Source organism: Macaca nemestrina, chromosome 3, assembly GCF_043159975.1.
Source record: "Macaca nemestrina isolate mMacNem1 chromosome 3, mMacNem.hap1, whole genome shotgun sequence".
Lineage (NCBI taxonomy): Eukaryota > Metazoa > Chordata > Mammalia > Primates > Cercopithecidae > Macaca > Macaca nemestrina.
In genome coordinates, this window is record NC_092127.1 from 48,462,895 (window position 1) to 48,484,897 (window position 22,003).

The 22,003-nt window shown below is 38.5% G+C and overlaps 1 protein-coding gene and 1 long non-coding RNA gene across 2 annotated transcripts in view; both read left to right on the top strand.

Annotated features, from left to right (window-relative positions):
• The window catches only part of LOC139362320 (uncharacterized), a 32,489-nt gene extending 12,194 nt beyond the window's left edge, over positions 1 to 20,295 (top strand). The window contains exon 2 of the long non-coding RNA XR_011620940.1: positions 747 to 20,295. This is a non-coding gene — a long non-coding RNA (uncharacterized lncRNA). The remainder of the gene's footprint in view (positions 1 to 746) is intronic.
• LOC105493288 (ring finger protein 150) overlaps positions 1 to 22,003 on the top strand; it is a 287,223-nt gene that overhangs the window by 136,137 nt on the left and 129,083 nt on the right. The window lies entirely within an intron of this gene.

The window sequence follows — 22,003 nt, forward strand, 5'->3', positions numbered from 1 at the left end:
GAATGGCGATCATTAAAAAGTCAGGAAACAACAGGTGCTGGAGAGGATGTGGAGAAATAGGAACACTTTTACACTGTTGGTGGGATTGTAAACTAGTTCAACCATTATGGAAAACAGTATGGCGATTCCTCAAGGATCTAGAACTAGATGTACCATATGACCCAGCCATCCCATTACTGGGTATATACCCAAAGGATTATAAATTATGCTGCTATAAAGACACATGCACACGTATGTTTATTGCGGCACTATTCACAATAGCAAAGACTTGGAATCAACCCAAATGTCCATCAATGACAGATTGGATTAAGAAAATGTGGCACATATACACCATGGAATACTATGCAGCCATCAAAAAGGATGAGTTTGTGTCCTTTGTAGGGACATGGATGCAGCTGGAAACCATCATTCTTAGCAAACTATCACAAGAACAGAAAACCAAACACCGCATGTTCTCACTCATAGGTGGGAACTGAGCAATGAGATCACTCGGACTCAGGAAGGGGAACATCACACACCGGGGCCTATCATGGGGAGGGAGGAGGGGGGAGGGGGGAGGGATTGCATTGGGAGTTATACCTGATGTAAATGACGAGTTGATGGGTGCAGCACACCAACAAGGCACAAGTATACATATGTAACAAACCTGCACGTTATGCACATGTACCCTACAACTTAAAGTATAATAATAATAATTAAAAAATAAAAAAATTAAAAAAAAAAAAAAAAAAAAAAAAAAAAATTAGGTATTGATGGGATGTATCGCAAAATAATAAGAGCTATTTATGACAAACCCACAGCCAATATCATACTGAATGGGCAAAAACTGGAAGCATTTCCTTTGAAAACTGGCACAAGACAGGGATGCCGTCTCTCACCACTCCTATCCAACATAGTGTTGGAAGTTCTGGCCGGGGCAATCAGGTAGGAGAAAGAAATAAAGGGTATTCTATTAAGAAAAGAGGAAGTCAAATTGTCCCTGTTTGCAGATGACATGATTGTATATTTAGAAAACCCCATTGTCTCAACCCAAAATCTCCTTAAGTTGATAAGAAACCAGCAAAATCTCAGGATACAAAAATCAATATGCAAAAATCACAAGCATTCTTATACACCAATAACAGACAAACAGAGAGCCAAATTATGAGTGAACTCCCATTCACAATTGCTTCAAAGAAAATAAAATATCTAGGAATCCAACTTACAAGGGATGTGATGGACCTCTTCAAGGAAAACTACAAACCACTGCTCAACAAAATAAGAGGACACAAACAAATGGAAGAACATTCCATGTGCATGGATAGGAAGAATCGATATCGTGAAAATGGCCATACTGCCCAAGGTGATTTATAGATTCAATGCCATCCCCATCAAGCTACCAATGACTTCCTTCACAGAGTTGGAAAAAACTGCTTTAAAGTTCATATGGAACCAAAAAAGGGCCTGCATTGCCAAGACAATCCTAAGCCAAAAGAACAAAGCTGGAGACTTCATGCTGCCTGACTTCAAACTATACTATAAGGCTGTAGTAACCAAAACAGCATGGTACTGGTACCACAACAGAGATATAGACCAATGGAACAGAACAGAGCCCTCAGAAATAATACCACGCATCTACAACCATCTGATCTTTGACAAACCTGACAAAAACAAGAAATGGGGAAAGGATTCCCTATTTAATAAATGGTGCTGGGAAAACTGGCTAGCCATATGTAGAAAGCTGAAACTGGATCCCTTCCTTACACCTTATACAAAAATTAATTCAAGATGGATTAAAGACTTAAATGTTAGACCTAAAACCATAAAAACCCCTAGAAGAAAACCTAGGCAATACCATTCAGGACATAGGCATGGGCAAGGACTTCATGTCTAAAACACCAAAAGCAATGGCAACAAAAGCCAAGATTGACAAATGGGATCTAATTAAACTAAAGAGCTTCTGCACAGCAAAAGAAACTACTGTCAGAGTGAACACTCAACCTACAGAATGGGAGAAAATTTTTGCAATCTACTCATCTAACAAAGGGCTAATATCCAGAATCGACAAAGAACTCAAACAAATTTACAAGAAAAAAAAACCATCAAAAAGTGGGCAAAAGATATGAACAGACATTTCTCAAAAGAAGACATTTATGCAGCCAACAGACACATGAAAAAATGCTCATCATCACTGGCCATCAGAGAAATGCAAATCAAAGCTATAATGAGATACCATCTCACACCAGTTAGAATGGCGATCATTAAAAAGTCAGGAAACAACAGGTGCTGGAGAGGATGTGGAGAAATAGGGACACTTTTACACTGTTGGTGGGACTGTAAACTAGTTCAACCATTGTGGAAGACAGTGTGGCGATTCCTCAAGGATATAGGACTAGAAATACCATTTGACCCAGTCATCCCATTACTGGGTATATACCCAAAGGATTATAAACCATGCTGCTATAAAGACACATACACACATATGTTTATTGCGGCACTATTCGCAATAGCAAAGACTTGGAACCAACCCAAATGTCCATCAGTGACAGACTGGATTAAGAACATGTGGCACATATACACCATGGAATACTATGAAGCCATAAAAAAGGGTGAGTTCATGTCCTTTGTAGGGACATAGGTGAAGCTGGAAACCATCATTCTCAGCAAACTATCCCAAGGACAAAAAACCAAACACCACATGTTTTCACTCATAGGTGGGAATTGAACAATGAGAACACTTGGACACAGAAAGGGAAACATCACACTCCGGGGCCTGTCATGGGGTAGGGAGAGCGGGGAGGGATAGCACTAGGAGATATACCTAATGTAAATGACGAGTTAATGGGTGCAGCACACCAACATGGCGCATGCATACATGTGTAATAATCCTGCATGTTGTGCACATGTACCCTAGAACTTAAAGTATAACAAAAAAAAAAGAAAAAAAAAACTTTCTATTTTGAGGGCTTTCAATCATACAACATATATAGAAAGAATAATACCTCTTATCCCCATAATACAGCTTGAGAAATTATCAAAATACCATTATTGTATCATGTATCCACCACTTACTTTTGTGGGGTAGAACAGTAGTGGAGTATTTTACTGTCTATCCCAGCCATCACATAATCTCACCTGTCAATATATCAATATGGATCTCTGGCTGGAAAGGACAATTTCCAAAAGATACAACCACCACGACATAATCACATTTAACAACTTTTTGTAAAAAACATTCATTAGTATCCTCCGACATTTCATGTCTTCTGGACAACTCATACTCCATTTTCCCCATTTGTCTTCAAGATGTCTTTTTACAGGCGATTTGTTTTCAGTCAAGATTCAGAGAAGAGCCAATGGTTGCATTTGGTTTTCTAGGACTGATGAAAATTACATGAGATAAGGAGCATGAATACAGCTAGCCCAGGTCTGCCACTTCACAGGCACTCAATTAATATTACTTCCCTTTCTTACACCTGCTCTCTCTGGGCAGCATATTGGCAATTGGAGGTGGGAATAGGGAGCACAAGATTCACTAGGGGATGAATTTTTTTTTTCTTTCTTTCTTTTTTTTTTTTTTCTTTTTGAGACGGAGTCTTACTCTGTCACCAGGCTGGAGTGCAATAGCACAATCTCAGCTCACTGTAAGCTCCGCCTCCCAGGTTCAAGTGATTCTCCTGCCTCAGCTTCCTGAGTAGCTACAGGCGCGTGCCACCATGCCTGGCTAATTTTGGTATTTTTAGTAGGGACAGGGCTTCACCATGTTGGCCAGGATGGTCTCAATCTCTTGACCTCGTGATCCGCCTGCCTTGGCCTCCCAAAGGGCTCGCAAATCCCTCCCAAAGCAATTACAGGCATGAGCCACCACGTCCAGTCTATAATGATATTTAATATATATGTATGTGTTTATGTAGTCTCCATTTTTCAAATGAATTTTTACATTTTGCTGAATTGGTAAACACACACACATACACACCATATTGTAATAGTACAAAGTGGGGGAAGCCCATTTATTTATCTAGTCCTTACCAGAGTTACATGTAGGGACAAGGAAATTGAATTCTTGCAACTTCACAGCCAGCTTCTTATTGTGGCCCAGCCCGGTCAGGACCAGCAGCCTCCACCTCCGCCTGCCCGGCATGGGCAGGAATCTGTCTGTGTTTGCAGGCTGCTTTCCGGCAGTTCTCCAAGAGAAGCAGCTGCCTCGGGAGCTTTCATAAGCTCTTTGTAGGCCCCTATGTTATGATGTGAATTGTGGCTTTTTGAAAGAAAAGGTTCTTTATTTCACAATAATTTCAATATGATTGGCAGTGATTAGTGAAAAAGTAATTTCTAAAAAGAGTAGCTGTACTCCAAAAAAGAATGAGGTTAACCAGAATGCAGCTATAAACTTAGAATATGAAATCTTGGAGCTCAATTTAATATCAAGAGTGTTCTTTGTTCTTCAGCATTACCCAGTACATCCCTTAATAAGCTCCCAAAATACTTTTCACTCTAAGGAGATTTTTGTGCATGTGAATCTGAAGTTTGGGTTTATATATCGTAAATACAGAATTTTATAATCACTGAGTGAATGAAAGCCACTTATATTCTAATTTATGACTATTAATCTATTTTTTGTGTTGACTTAGAAATTTGGAGTTGAATGCAGTGGAGAGGAATAGAGGGGAAAGGAGAAGATAATGAATTTATTGATTGTCTTGGTACTGTGCCAAGTTTTTTACATAAATGGTTTCATTTAATCTTTACAAACTTAGGAGCTTTGAAGTGTGACCCAAGTCCATCTCACACAATGATAAAATGACACCTAAACTGGAAATCAAATATACTTGCCCTTAATGTTTACTTTTGAGTTATTTAGACATGTTGTGTGGACAGGAGGTATATAGGGTGCTATAGCTTTTGTTTTTCTCAAAATAAGTAAGTAAATAAATCTGATATTCTGACAGCTGTGTTTCTAAGGTAAAGTTAGAACTATTGAGGAGCAGAATCTGAAGTGAGGGGTAGACATTCAACTCAATTGTTAGGGAAGGGAGTTTCAGGTGAAGCTTCATCAGTGACCACTCATCCTCCAGTTGACCATAGTGGCCCATTATGGCATGACTTTAATGAAAATCCACAGGTGTTTTTTCTTTTGAATTAGTCTGAATGAGATAAAAATGGCAACAAGAACATGGCTTTCAGAATTATGGTGGGTAAAAAAGTTAAATTGCTTGCTTTCTGGTAACTATTTATGTATCAGTATTATAGTCAATACTTCAAGTTTGTCATTGTTGAGAAGAGAGTAATACTAAAATTTTGTTTAATAATATCATTAAATAGGAATGCCAATGGGTCTTATAAATCAGTGCTTTTAAATACAATACCTCGAGATAAAAGTATTCCGTTGCTATATGTCTTATAAGAAAAGTAGTATCAATACTACTCTTAGACTCAGGAAAGAGGGACCCTGCGCTTTAGAGAACCTTGTTCTGGTCTTCTTCAAGCGACACCCATTTCTATGAGACAAGAGAGGAGCCCATGCGGAACCCACAGACTTCTTACCCTCCAGACCCCAGACTTCCCAATGTCAGGGTCCAGGAAACCTCCTCCCTGGGTCCATCTTCTCGAGGGTGGGCCATACTGTCTCTGTGCACTTCTCTAAGCTCAAAGGGTGCTGTTAGTAGCAGGTGTGGATAGAACTTTGATGTATGGTCTGGGCTGTCCACACATGCTCATGAGGTCCCTCAAGATCAGGGCTGGAAAGAGAAGAGAAGCCCCGTGCCATTACAAGCTGGCGGAACAAGGAACCTGGCTACTAGGTCTTTATGAAGGGAAGAACATAGAAAATATTTAGCAGTTTGTTACCTTAATGTATACCTGATAAATATAGAAACACATATGATATGAGGCCCGCATTTGTACTATTGCCTGAGGGCCTGCAAAGTGGATGGCCTGAGAGATACAGGCCCACTGCAAAATAAATAAAATCTTTGGCATAAGTTGGTCTTTAGTTTCAACCTGAGTAAATCAAAACTCAAAGATTAAAAACCTGAGGGTTTCTAGCCACAAACTCAAAACTGAGCCCAACATATAAAAATCCAATTCTCCTGTGTTAAAAATGTAAGGATCTTAATATCCCGTAAGGCAACTACAGCTTTTTAAATCATATTTGGAAACTCTCCATCTGCTTCAAATTTTCATAATAAAGGCAGGTTTTACTGCTAATCACTTGTTCCAGTCAGCCCAAGTATTTTCATGCCAGTATTGAAGCCACTTTCCTGAATCTTAGCGCAGTTGCTCATTGTCTTTCTATTGGATCACTAAGAAACTGTCTATTGAGTTTAAGCACTTAAGAGTAATTCAGATGACAAGCTTCTTGGAAAGCAAACATATCAAGTACCATTTCTCACAGGCATCTAGCAGTCTCCCTCCCTGATTCAATTCCATACAATGCAACCAACATCTATTGAGCACTTAAGTGCAGAGCACCGGGCAAAGATCTACAGGAACAGGCAGAGGAGCAGAGATACCTAATTTTGGGATGCCTGCAGTCCAGAGGTCCAGGCAAAGACCAACAGAATAACCCAAAATCAAAGTCAAATATAATAAGGATGAAAATAGAAGATTAGCATAAAGTTGGTGGTAGGGAGAGAGGGAAAGAAACTAGATGTTTGTCAGAATTAAGATTTTCATCCCCTTTATTTGGGAATAAAATGACATGGAATAGGTGCAATTTGAATTAAGTAGACTTTGAAAGATAAGTAGGGTGGCAATGGGTAGAAAATAATAATAACTAACATTTCTTGAGTCCTTACTGATTGCCAGTCACTGTTCTTACGTGGGTTATCTTAGTCCTCCTAGCACAGAAACCTTATGAGATAGGTAAATATCATCCACCCTGTTGTCCGAGTTTGCAGATGAAAATAATAAACAATATGGAAACAACACACACTAATCATTTTGTCCACATGAGACATAGGGAGGTTAAATAGTTTGCCTAGCATCACACGGACAATAAGGTAGAGCTGGAATGTGAGCATATGAACGGAAGCAGTCTGACTCTAGAACTTGTGCTTTATTCTATGCATAAGAGAGTATCTTAAGCATAAGAAAATATCTTATGCAAAGAATGTCTTTCTTTCTCCAGTGTTGCTGGACATGGAATAACATGGTAGATTGAAGTGAAACCACTAGGTGAAGTATAAGCATATGTTGGTCTTAACAAGTCTCGTCAAATATTTTTTCAAAGCAATTAGATCAATTTGTTTCATAGCCATGTAAGAGAATTCCAGTTGCTTCACGTTCTTGATAACATTTGATGTTGACTGTTACATTCTTTTATAAATTCCAGCCATTTTTGGTGGGCATGTACATACTGTATAGATTTCATTTCTCTACCAATTAATTATGGTAATTCTTTCAAAATTGAAATGTTGACATAATAAAATCCCAATGAAAACCCAAGCACATCACGTGTATATAAATATGTGTATAAATTGATAATCTAATGTTAAATTTATGTAAAAATGCAAAGGGCTTAGGATACCCTGGATAATGCTGAAGAAGAAGGAGAAGGAAGAAGGACTTATACCACCAGATATGAACACTTAAACTAAAGTCACAGTAATGAAGACAGTGTGATATTGGTGCAAGGGTAGACAGAGGGAACAACAACATGGCAAAGAATCCAGAATCAGAGCAGAACATACAGGGTCACTTAATTTGAACTGTCTTCACTCCAGTACAGATGAGAAAGAATGGAATTTTAACTGAATTGTGCTAAGGGTGTTATATATTCATGTGGAACAAAAGGCTCTTTGAACCCTACCTCATGCCATATAAAAAACTAAGATTATAAATCTAAATGTGAAAGCTAAAACAATCAAATTTTTAGAAGAAAGCCTAGGTGAATATTTTGTAACCTTAGGATAAACAAAGATTTCCTGAATAGGAAATAAAAAACACAACCCATGAAAAGATTAATAAATTGGACTTAATTAAATTGAAAATGCTCATTCAACAACTCCATTAAGAGAGTGAAAAGACAACCACACATTAGGAGTAGAGATTGCAATACATATGTCCAATGAAAGACATATACACATTAAAGAATGAATACAAATTAGTAAGCCAACCCAATATAAAATTAACAAATGACTTAGGCACTTATGAAAAATGATAAAAATTAGCAAAAAACATTTGAAATAATGCTAATAGAATTTTCAAGTATACACTGAAATTTACTTCTTTGTGAACTAATCCAGAATCTGAGACTCCAAAGCAGATAGCCACAGAATATGTTTATTTTGTAGTAGGAGAGCCAACCTAATGGATAAGGATCTTCCAGTACATCTCCAATCCAGCCAGGGTTGCTGAGCACTGCTGGGATTTGTATAGAGGACTAGAGCTGCATCATCATCTCCCCATTCTTATTCACAGTCTTTGTTGCCCAGGATTTCCACTTAACACAGAGCCTTCACTGGCTCCACTTCGGCAAATGAAAATGTACTTATGCTCACAAAAATTTGGAGAACCCTTCATGCAGGGATGCCTACTATTTGGTTGTAGGAATGGAGATAGTGGTTATGTATCTCTCTGTGATCAACCAGATGCACCTGTGGGACATTCACTCCATGAAAACCTAGGAGAGTATAAAATGGGCAGATTATAATGAAGAGCACTTCATTTCTGTTAATCCTACTACATCAAGAAGTAGGAACCATATCAATTTTTTAATCTGCCTTTGGTCAAATAAAACGTTTAGATCTTTACTTTGATGAAATAGTTGGGAAATTTTACTTGGTCAAATTTTATTTTCTAAAGTAAAATAATTTAAGTACATGAAGAATAAATCAGATTGCCTTTCAAGTGCCCAGGATTACTGGGATTCCCTAAGGTTGTCAAAATCAACTGAAACATAAAATATAATTATAGACCTGGCAGAAATTTTAAAGGTTATCTACATAGTCCATTCACCCTGTGATAGAAAGAAGATGAGTTTCAGAAATACTTACTAATTAGGCCAAAGTTATATATCTAACAGGGCATAATTAAGACAGAATTAGGTTTCCCATATCCTTGCCTGGTGGTCTTTCGCTTTCAAGGAGGAGTATTTTCAGAGATTCCTTACAGAAGACCCTCACCACCACTACATATGGATAAACTTGAATGTTCAATAAATCTCTGTTATATTGAAATAAGGAAGAGAGTAGGCTGCCTTCAAGTTCTTTCTGTATTTCTGGTGTGTGGCTATGAATCTTTTAGACTATAAAAAGAAGAGGGATTTATTAGTGTCTCAATTCCTTTCTAACCTTTGGAAATCAATATATTTATATTGAAAACCAAAAAGTAATAAAATGCAAAACAAGCAAAGACAAATTTTTGAAATGCCTTTTAGGAGCTAGCCTAGTACAGATAACTTTTTTTCTCATTAGGGATTAACTTTTCCAGATGTGTAGTTTTCTTACAGATATCTATATTGTAGACCAACACTGTTTTATCAATTCAGTATAAATGCAACTATATATACATTTTGCTTTAAAGAAGGAAATATCTAAATTTGGTTTGTTCACCATGTTTGATACTCTCAAATACAATTCTGAAACTTTTAAATATATGGATTTAAGAGAACTGCAATTAGATAAAAAGAGATCTGTTAACATCCAAAACAGTTCTTAATATTTAGGGAGAACATGCTATTTAAGCAGACTGTTAGGTATGAATGAACGTCACAGCTGGAAATTCAGAGGCCCTTCTTTATCAGTGCACCTCCTTGTCCCTTTGAAATAGATAAGGATTTTGGCAGTGCCACAACCTCAGATTTCCTAATGTCAAACAAAACAAGCATCTATTGCTTAATCAGCCGTGTCCAGTTCAACCATGTCTTACTGAGAGGATTAAATTTAAAAGAACTTGACATTTGTCTATGGCATTAGCTGTATTCCCTTCCATTGTTCCTTGTTGCCAGATGTCACTTTCCCAGGGATCTTGTTGATCAATTCTTACTGCTGTCACACAGAAGGAAGAGTTCAATTAGTTTATAGGAGATTACAGAACTGACAGCTAAAGTGGTCAAAGACAAAAGAAAAATGCACAAGAAATGGAGAAATGTGTGTGTGTGTGTGTGTGTGTGTGTGTAGTGTACACATATATACATATATGTGTGTGTATATATATAAAATTTCCTTCCTACTCTTCATTCTAGCTTTTAAAAATAGAAATTCAAATTATAGCACATTCCAAGATTAAAGTGTTATTAGAAAATAAAATAGTTCCATTCTTTCAAAATATTTCATGTCTAACTAAAGTAAAACGTGTTCCTCTGTCATAGTACACGATATACTCAAATTACAAATAGACTGTATTCCAAAAATCTGTTTGAAAGATGGGTTGGTTAACACTCACTTTGTTGTAGCCACATTTCTCATAGGTTTTAACTGCAATTCAGGAAAAATATTCTAAGTACTTGGTAGTGTGTAGACTCTCATACCACCTTAAGGAAGCCTACTTATCCTACAATTCTAGTCCCTGAAAACAATGCTTTCTCTCTCAGCAGGCCTAATTGTAGCATCCTGGTTTTTCCTCCTGTCTCTTGGGTGTATCTTTTCTGACTCATCTGTAGGCTCCTTCTCCTCTGCTTAGCACTGAATATGGAATTCCTCAATACTTGATCTTAAGCCATCTTCTCTTTTCTCTTTATTCCATTTGCCTGTTCAACCTCATCCACATCCATGCATCAAGTGATCGCTTCAAATTTGTATCTCCCCTCCTGAACTTCTCTACAGATTCATCCACTCAGTATCTCTACTTAGATTTCTCAAAGTCACCCCAGACTTAGCATATCCAAAATATATCTTCTACTCCAAATGCGGATTTCTTCTCTGCTCCCCAACTTGAAGAACGGCTCCTCTCCCATCTGTCCCAGTGGGCAAGTCAGAAATCATGGGGTCATGCTTGACACCAACCCCTCCCTCATTCCTCATCCCTCATATCCTGTCTCCTGCCACGCCCTGTCGTTTTACCTCCTAATCTCCCCACTTCTCCCTAACACTCTCTGAACATGCCATGTTGTTTCTTGGCATGGAGTCTTTGCCCATGCTGTTTGTTGAAACAAGAAATCTCTTAATTGAACTTCTCTTTTTTTAATAAAAAAGGAAATAATCCATTGTAGTTACTGATCTGTCAATTCTTTCTGGCCTGGACGGAGATGAGTAGAGAGTAGATATTTGTTAACTGTTAACTTCCTAGTTGAAAGCAATTTCTAGTGACAACCAGGATTAATGGTTAAATTATGATGGCACTAACCTTGAAGTCCATATGTCTCAAAGACAACTTCTGATAAAAATAACCTAGTGGGGATGATTTTTTAGTTACAAAATATGTAAAGGATTATTATAAGATATAGAATTGATGACACAAGGGTCATTGGTCAGAATCCTGTCTCCATACTCACCTGGGTCTATAGCCTCTTAAGGGAGTGTTCTCACCAACAACTACATTTCTAGAACATTTTCAGACATAATTCTGTTAGCAACATCTAAATAAGATAATGTGGAAAATTATAGACTTTAGAGTTCAAGAGGTTATAATTTCCTGCCTCTTCATTTCTCTTCTGCTTCCCACCCCCTATCTCTGCTGAGAAATCTCCTACTCATTCTTCTGAGCTCAGATTTAGTGTCAATTTCTCCCCAGAGCCTTTCTTGACTCCTAACCTTACATCAAGCTCCTTTGTAGAACATTGCCAGGGAATCTCATTGCTTTCCTTCTTGTTAGTTGTCTCGGTTTGTAATTGTACATTTATTGGTAGAGATTTTTTTTACTAACATTTGTTCTTCCCACTAAAGTTTAAGCCCCCATAAAAGTAGGGATCATGTATTTTTTTGTTTGTTTGTTTGCCGTTGTAGCCACAGAGCCTAGCATGGCACCGTGTAAATGCTCAATAGAAGTTCATTGAATGCTCTTGAATGAGTGAACTGAAACCAGTATAGAACCTCTGTAGCAGGTATAATTTTTTTAGTAGACTGAATTCAGAATCTGACTTGGTTTCCAGTATACAACTTCCTAACCCCAATCCTTCCACTCACTTGAAGAATTGTCCTTCCTCTCCTGATGCAGGTGGGCTTCTCCTAACTGCAAGCCATTCTGAAATCTTCGCTGCTGATACTATTCGGATGGTCTAAGTCAAAGACTCACTCAAGGAAGATGAGAGGGAGGAAATCTGTCAGGAGAAGAGAATGTAGAGTGCTGGACAAAAATGGGGATAAAATTCTTAGCTTCCATCATCTTTGGTCTTCATCGGGATTCTCCTTTCTGGTAGAGAAAAAAAAAAATCAGTTTTGCAGAGCTCTTCTCTTTCTCCCACATGATCAGCACATACATCTATGACCTTCCTCCCATTCCCTTGGATTTCAGGGATCGTGGGGGGAGAACAGAGTGTGAGCACGTGTGCGTGTGTGCGCGTGTGTGTGTTGTGAGCACATGTGTGTGCGTGCGCGCGTGTGCGTGTGTGTGTGTATGTGTGCATGTGTGTCTGTGTACGTGCTAGGGATTGAGTGAATGTTGAGGATTGGAATGTGGGAAATGTTACCAAAGTGGAGAAAGGCAGTGGGAAACATAAGAGAGCAAGAAAGTAGAAGCCATTTGTCTTCATTCTCTTATTTTCTCATTCTTGATGCCATCAGTCCACTCAATGGACTTTGGCAAACAGTCTGAAGTTGTGTGCAAGGGTTGTAGTTCAGTCCAATATCAGTATGTGTTGGGGTAGAGAAGCACTGCCTAGGTCGGTCTCCTGTGTATCCTAAGAGAGTACATGTACTTTTCTACAATGTAAATTAATCCTGAAAGCAAAGCAAGCACCCATTGTAGTACTGTTTTGTATCATGTATTTGTTCCCTAAAAATATTCCCATGGCCCTTTCCTCTCAAAATTCAGTCTTTATTCATTATTTTTACCTCTCCTACTTGACCCAATAAGTAATAAGTAGTTTTTTGTTGACTCAAGAAATATCTTTATCAGGCAGAAAGAGAAGCTGAGTCTGTAAATTAATTACAATCACTTTACAGTAGTGGTGGCAAGCCTACCTCTTTGTTAATTCTTTCAGCAAATGTATTTTAAGCATTTGCTATGTGTCAGGCAGTGCTACAGGCACTAGCTGTACAGTGGTGAATACTTCAGGTAATGTTCTTAACTTTTGGAATATAGAGAGCTCTCCTTGAAAAGCTTCAATGTCACGGAACTAGAAGAGACCTTAGAGATAATTAAAGCTGACTTCATTATTGGGAAAACAATGGCTCAGCGAAGGAATGTGTGCTACCCAGTTTGGCAGAGCTGAACCTAGAACAAGAACACAGGTCATTTTGCCCAGGCTTCCCCCTGCAGTTTGTCACTTCTGCATTATATCCGGCTTGGTTATAAGCTGCAGGCCCTATTCAAATCATAGTCATAGTCATGTCTCTTGGTGTATGCAACAGTCCTTCTTAAAAGGTTTAGCAATTCGTCAGTGGTATTAGGCCAGATGGTATGATTTTTAAGGCAAGACCAGAAAGGAGGTGTATTCTCTTAGCTGAGAAGCATATTGAGCAACTCACAGGGGAAGTATTTCCATAAGACAGAAATAGTGAGTGTTTATATAACCACATCATTTTGACCCAAGCTCTTAATCGTTCAGTGTGGCAAAGCTTAAGATAGTGAGGAGAGGAAGAAGGTGGGGAGGCAGATGGATTAAGGGCTGACATCATAGATCTGTTCTTAGAATGAGAGGCTGTTGATAGAACTCTGGTAGGAGCCAGATAACCTGTCCTGGTGTGAGCTTAATCAAGTACAATAAAGGCTGTGTAACATACTACTTTGCAAATAAAAAAAAATCTAGGAAAACCCTGGTAAAAATTATTTCTAATACTCAAAATTATAACTCTTTAATTAATGCTGCTTTGACTATATAATAATCTGTAATGAAATTATTTGGTTTCTCTAAGCAGAACTGAGATATTTTATTTCCCTAACCTAAATTCAGAACTCATACCATGAAATGATTTCAGGTGATATGTGGACCAATATTATAAATATACATAGATAGATATACATATATATGTACATATTAATCACATCAAACCCATCACCCCACAAATGTTATTTACTAATATGAAAGTAAAAGTTAAAGTGAGCCAATTTAAAGAAAATATATGAGCTTTTCTTGTAAACTGCTTAAAATAATTTTTACTAATAAGCATATACAAGTTAGTTAACAAAATCTGAATAGATTTAAATTGGTATCATTTTTTAAATTTTGAACTATGCTTTTAAAACATCCTGATTTTTCAAGAGGCTTTCCCAATAAAAAGAGAATACTCTATAATATGTAATCCCTATAGCTCCTTTTCCATTTATTTCCTCCATTAAACGTACTTACTCTTTGTGCTCACATCTAATGCAAATAGCATGGTTTGTATTAGATGTAAGCACATGGTTTTGGACATGGTTTTTTTTTTTTTTTTTGAGACGGAGTCTCGCTCTGTCGCCCAAGCTGGAGTGCAGTGGCCAGATCTCAGCTCACTGCAAGCTCGGCCTCCCGGGTTCACGCCATTCTCCTGCCTCGGCCTCCCGAGTAGCTGGGACTACAGGCACCCGCCACATCGCCCGGCTAGTTTTTTTGTACTTTTTAGTAGAGACGGGGTTTCACCGTGTTAGCCAGGATGGTCTCGATCTTCTGACCTCGTGATCCGCCCGTCTTGGCCTCCCAAAGTGCTGGGATTACAGGCTTGAGCCACCGCGCCCGGCCTGGACATGGTTTTAAACCAGAGGCAGGAAAGTATATTCTGTCAAGAGCAGAAAAAGAATTTATGAAAGGTTGTAAAAAGAAGACCAAGACCACCTATCATTCAATTCGGTTTTATTTTTAATCCTTAATTTATTTCATCTTCTTTTATAATTAAAAATAGAAAACACAAATCTTTATTCAGTAATGACTAAAGCTGAACAAACAGGAGAGAAAGGGGTAGAGAAGACAAATGAAGAGGGAGGGAGAGTACAAGAGTAGGGAAAATGGGGAAATTTAAGCAGATTGACAATGATGAAGGAGAGAGGTATACATAAAACAATATCCAGAGAAAAGAGGGAGAGAGAGAGGTTTTGATGGAATAACACAAAATTCAATTTATTATGAGGTACTACATTTCCAGTTAGATATTTAAAGATTTATTGCATTTTTACAACAATAGGCATAAATGAGAAGATAATCTTTTGAAAGTTTTCTATAAACCTGATCAAGTACACATGTGGGAAATATCTGATTTATATCTTAATGTGTTGAATCTGTGCATCTTGAGACCACATCTATTCAACATTATTTGATTATAAGTAAAATTAAGCTGATTTGTGTAATTCTTTTTTCTCTGTAGCAGTTTTCGAAGACCACAGATAAATTAGCTCTAAATGAGCCATTCTATTAGTAATTATTTTGACATAGGACTTATAAAACTCAGCTGAAAAGGCTTTATACTGTCATACTTATTTATATTTGGTACCATTTGTGATGTTAGCAAGTTGAAAAACCTTCCAAATGAGGATGCCTGTCAAGGCAGTTAACATTTATGTGCCCTCCCTCCCAACAAAATCCACATTGAAATATAACATTTTAGGCAGCAACATATTTGGCATGTGAGGAGACACATTCATAACAAATCCCATTACCTCTGCTTTGACCTAAGTATGTGCCAAGAACAAAGTCAAAAGTTCCAAATCAATGTAGGCAGTTATGTTCATCTTGAAGTTTATATACTTCTCAACATTCCTTGATTTCGACATAAAATGTCATTGCATTTACTTTTAATATTCCAAAGGCGTTATTAGCCTGCTACCAGCATGGCAATTGGGTGTTGCTCAAAACTGAATATACTTGTTGGAAAACTAATATTTCTTTGTATACCTACAGTACGTAATAATGACTCAGGGGGAAACCACTCTTCCATTCAGAGTTGTAGATTCCAAGATTAAAAACTTTACTGAGGAATTCTCCTTATGCATACCAACCCAGAGAATCTAGAATATATTTATGAAATTTGTGCCTAGATACATTGCCATCTTGTTTTTAAAATACTTCTGCATATAAGATTTTGCTGTGCATTCAAAACTGTCTTCTCTATACTGATTCCTTGAATTCAGAGGGTGGCCTGCTTTCCAAAACTGATTTTCAAGTCTGTTGTAGCTCTTGAACTGATAAAGTTCTTTCTTTAGCTTTGCTAGAAACAAATATGATGGAAATATTTTCTTCTTCTTCTTTCTTCTTTCTTCTTCCTCTTTTTTTTTTCTTTTTTTTTTTAACTGAGTCTCACTCTGTTACCCAGGCTGGAGTGCAGTGGTACAATCTCGGCTCCCTGCAACCTCTGCCTCCCAGTTTCAAGAGCCGCTCCTGCCTCAGCCTCCTGAGTAGCTGGGATTACAGGTATATGCCACCACAACCGGCTAATTTTTGTATTTTTAGTGGAGACGGGGTTTCACCAAATTGGCCAGGCTGGTCTCGAACTCCTGACCTCAGGTCATCCACCTGCCTTGGCCTCCCAAAGTGCAAAGTGATTACAGACGTGAGCCACCACACCTAGCCTGGAAATGCGTTCTTCTAAAGTACAAGTTCAGTTATCTGAAATAGTCACCTACAATTCTGGCTCATATTTTCTTTTGAAACCATGTGCCCCAACTTTTTGTAACAAACAGCCCTAACTTCATTGTCATTAAAGAAATAACTGCATGCCTAAACTGTAGGATATCTGTTCCTAGATGTTGCTACATCATGTAAACCCTTGATGATAAGACTTCAAACCTTTGACTGAAAAAGAAATGCATCAGTGCTTCAGCTAGGCTTCTACATATTGCTATTTCATTATGATGTGATACTAAGGGTCAAAAACAAGAATATTCATAGGGCTTTCTCTTTCAAGTGTTGGATCTGCTCATCAGCAGAGTTGATTTCTTCTTTGGGATGAGTGACACTTGAGAAATGAGTGTTTTAGTTTTTTGGCTTAACATCACCTCTCTCCCTTTAATGACAACAGGAATTGTCATAGTTTTGTCTGTTTGTGAGATGGGATACCTCTTCACTGCTTTTGTGGAGTGCCAGGGTTTCTAAAAGGTGGATTTTCGGAGTGATAAATTCTCAGAGGAGACCATGTTCCACCTTCCCTACCATGAGAATCCCAGCAAAACTCAGAGTGTGAGGAAGATTCTGTGTCAGCAGCAGCAGCGGCAGCAGCCTGCTTTGTGAGGCTTTGACAGCTAAAGTAGATTTAGTCTCACTGATTGGGAACTCCTAGGTTACAGGCTGCTATTTTTCTTTCCCAAATATGAAGCTGCACTATTTTTGGAAGCTAACTTGACTCTTGGTAGTGGCATATTTTGCTGTTTGCATGATATAAATCCTGGAACCAGTGAGCTGGAAGGAAGTAAGGAAGCTGAAAGGATTTGAGACAGATCCTGCAGAGTTCACGTGATGGTTCAGGTCACACAGTCAGGAATGGCTTTGCAGGAACTAGGACCCTGGACTCCTTATACCCACTCTGTAGTTTGAATTAGTGGCATGTTCTTGTGTTACAGCGGTACTCCTCTGCCGGCCAAGCAGCATAGCTCCCACTTTAGCTCAGCTTATCTCTGGCTGGAGGACTGCGCTTCTCCATCAGAGTCCTTGATGGTAAAGGTATTAATCTTCTCAGGCTACCATGACAAAATGCCACAGTCTGGGTAGCCTAAACAACAGACACTTATTTTCTCACAGCTTTAGAGGCTGGAGATCCAAGATCAAGTTTCCAGCAGAGTTGGCTTCCTGTTCCTCGCTTGTAGATGACCACTTTCCCACTGTGGCCTCACGTGGCCTTGCCTCTGTGTGTGGCACTCCTGATGTATCTTCCTCTTCTTAGAAGGCCACCAGTCCTTTTGGATTAGGGCCTCACCCTTATGACCTTATTTAATCTTGATTGCCTCCTTAGAGGCCCTGTCTTCATGTAAGTGTTTGGCTTTCAATAAATGAACTTTTGGGGAACACAGTATGGTCAATAACAGGACCCAGCGGCTCAGCAAAATCTGCAGGCAACTGGACTGAACTCTATGCTGGGCAGCTGTATTTTGCATTATCTACCTGAAGCAATTTCAGCTAAAGGATATTCAGAGAACGTTATTTATTGGGGCTTCCTAAATTGAAGTCAGTGTGCAAATTTATCTGGAGTCTGTGAAAGCATTGGGTCACCAGTTAATACATTTAAAGTAATTTTTGGATAGGTAATACTTGAGTATGATATGGAATTCAAAAGTATATACAGTGAAAAGTATGTCACCCTCTCATTCCTCTATCCTAATCTGTGACTAGTGACTACTTTTGTACTGTTGTCTATGCGTTGACAAGCACTCTGTATGGACTCTTTTATTTTCTTTTTACATAAATATAGCATACTTCTAGACTTTGCTTTTTTTATTTAATAAATTGAGATAATTATTTCCTATCTGTGCATATGTAGCTAATATATTTATATACATATATACATATATGTATATGTGTATATATATACATATATGTGTATATATATATACACACACACGTAGTTTGAGACAGAGTCTTGCACTGTCGCCCAGGCTGGAGTGCAATGGCGCGACCTTGGCTCACTGCAACCTCCACCTTCTGGGCTCAAGCGATTCTCCTGCCTCAGCCTCCCGAGTAGCTGAGATTAAGGGTCAAAACCAAGAATATTCGTAGAGTTTTGTCTTTCAAGTATTGCATCTGCTCATCAGCAGAGTTGATTCCTTCTTTGGGATGAATGGCACAGGCATGTGCCACCACGCCCAGCTAATTTTTTGTATTTTTAGTAGAGGTGGGGTTTCACCATGTTAGCCAGACTAGTCTTGAACTCCTGACCTCATGATCCACCCACCTCGGCCTCCCAAAGTGCTGGAATTACAGGCATGAGCCACTATGCCTGGCCAATACCTTTATATATTTTATGTTTTATAAAATCTGTAAAATATTTGATTGTGTGTATAACACAATTTCCTAGCCAATCACCTATTGATGGCATCTTAAATTATTATTTCTCAATTATAAATTATAGTTTTCTCACATATACAAACTGGACTGCAGTAATCATCTGTATAAATTATTTCACATATGTGTATATACACACACTCACATCCATCTGTAGTCTAAGTTCCTAAAAGTGGAATTGCTGTGTCAAGAGGTATGTACCTTTTTCTACTGGAAAAAAAAATTACTATATTGTTCCCTGTTGTGGTTTGTAGGAGAGAATTTTTCAGTGGGTCTGAAATATGAGAGAGTTTTCTGAAAGCAGAGAAACCACACAGATTTACTTCACACTGTCTCTATGTATTGGCTCATGAATCTCTCACATTCTGGAATGTTCTCCTGGTTCCTTTCTGCCTCATTACTTCCAGCTCACATTCTTCTCTCCTGTGAAGTTTTTCCTGATGACTGCTTTTCTCACTTTTATACTTGGTCTGTACCACACAATGAACATTTGCCACATGGCATTAGGAAACCTAGACTGCAGGACTCTCCAACACTTTGCTAAATAGTTTTGCTCTTTGAATATTTCTGGTACAGATTTTTTCCATAATTAGATCATAAGCTAGAAACCAAAATTTTTTATCTAGCTTCTCTAATGGTAACATACAATTTTCATAATGTTTAACAGGATAAGAAAGCATACTTACATCTATATTTTATTCTCTCGTCAACCCTTTGAAGTAGCCAAAGCGATTATGATTCTAGCACAGAGGTGAAGAAGCTGCAGGTTAAATGCCCAAGTCACACAGCTATGAAGTGGGAAAGCCAAGACTTTAACCCAGTGTTAACTATTCCAAATCAAGTTTTCTTTCTTCTCTATCATGCCACCTCTTAACATTTAGTAGTGCTGACATTCAGTAAAGACTTGTAGAAGGGATTAATAAACAATGTACAAGGAGCTCAAACAACTAAATAGGAAAATAATTAATAATTCAATTAAAAATGGGCTAATGGCCAGGCACAGTGGCTCATGCCTGTAATCCCAGCACTTCGGGAGGCCAAGGCGGGCGGATCAGGAGGTCAGGAGATTGAGGCCGTGCTGACTAACACGGTGAAACCCCATCCTCTACTAAAAATACAAAATTAGCTGGGTGTGGCAGCGGGCGCCTGTAGTCCCAGCTACTCACGAGGCTGAGGCAGGAGAATGGCGTGAACCCAGGAGGCGGAGCTTGCAGTGAGCCGAGATCACGCCACTACAGTCCAGCCTGGGCGACAGAGCGAGACTCCGTCTCAAAAAAAAAAAAAAGGGCTAAAAAATCTGAGTAGACATTTCTTAAGACATACAAATGGCAAACAGGCATGTGATAAAATGCTCAACATCATTTATTGTCAGAGAATTGTCAGAGGAATGCAAATCAAAACTACTATGAAATATCATCTCACCCCAGTTAAAATGGTTTCTATCCAAAAGACAAGCAATAGCAAATACTGATGAGGATGGGGAAAAAGGGCAGCCTCATACGCTCTTGCTGGAAATGTAGTTAGTATAGCCACTATGGAGAACTGTATGGCAGTTCCTCAAAAGCTAAAACTAGAACTCCCATATGATCCAGCAGTCCCACTGCTAGGTATATACCCAAAAGAAAGGAAATCAGTATATGAAAGAGATATCTGAATCCCATGTTTCTTGCAGCACTGTTTACGGTAGCTAAGATTTGGAAGCAACGTAAGTGTTGATCAACAAACAAATGGATAAAGAAAATGTTGTACATACATACAATGGAGTACTATTCAGCCATAAAAACAAATGATGATATCCTGTCATTTGCAACAACATGGATGGAAGTGGAGAGCATTATATTAAGTGAAATAAGTGGGGCACAGAAAGACAAACTTCACGTGTTCTCACTCATTTGTGGAAGCTAAAAATAAAAACAATTGAACTCATGGAGATGAGATAGGAGGCGGGACACAACTCCAGAGGCAGGGTTCAGACACCAGACCAAATTGAGGATTAGCTAAAACAGGGATGGGGCAGAAGCAGCTTTCCATAAGACATGTCCACCATGGTGCCATGTCAGTTTACCATTCCCTAGAATGGCCACACCTAGAATTTATTGCCGCTTTCCATGGCAATGACCTGATGACCCAGAAGTTACCACCCATTTTCTAGAAATTTCTGCATAATCTACCCCTTAGTTTATATATAACTAAAAGTGGTTATAAATATGACTGCAGCACTGGCTCTGAGCTGCTACTCTGGGCACACTGCCTGTGGGGTAGCCCTGCTCTGCACTGAGCCGTACCTCTGCTGCTGCTATACATTGCCATTTCAACAGAAGCTGCTAACACCACTGGCTTGCCCTTGAATTTTTTCCTGAGCAAAGCCAAGAACATTCCGGGACTGAGCTCCAAATTTGGGGTTCACCTGCCCTTCATCATAGAGAGTAGAATGATGGTTACCAGAGGCTGGGAAGAGTAGTAGGGTTGGAGTGGGGATGGTTAATGGGTACAAAAAATATAATTAGATAGAATGAATAAGTTCTAGTAATTGATAGCACAACAGGATTATTATAGTCAATGATAATTTATCATACATTTAAAAATTAATAAAATAGTGTAATGTTTGTAACACATAGAAATGTTAAATGCTGAAGTTATAAATACCCCGTTTACCCTGATGTGATCATTATTAAGCATTGTATGCTTGTATCAAAATACCTCATGTACCCCATAAATACAGATACCTATTATACTGTGTACCCATAAAAATTTTAAAAACAGACTTATAGATTGAACATAAACTTCTATCCACATGGTCCAGGGAGCACCAGAGGGGTAGCAACTTGGGTGGAAAGTGCTTCTTGCCCTTTACTCTAGTGAGCCTAGCAAGCGAATCATTTCATCCTTCAGTGCTGCCCGTGTTCAGCGAATATGTAAAACCTTTTTTCATTTTGTTATAGCCTAGATTTCCTCATTCTTCAGATATTACTTTTGGTCTTGATGCCTTTTAAATGTGGTTTTTGTTGTGTGGAGAGCCACCAC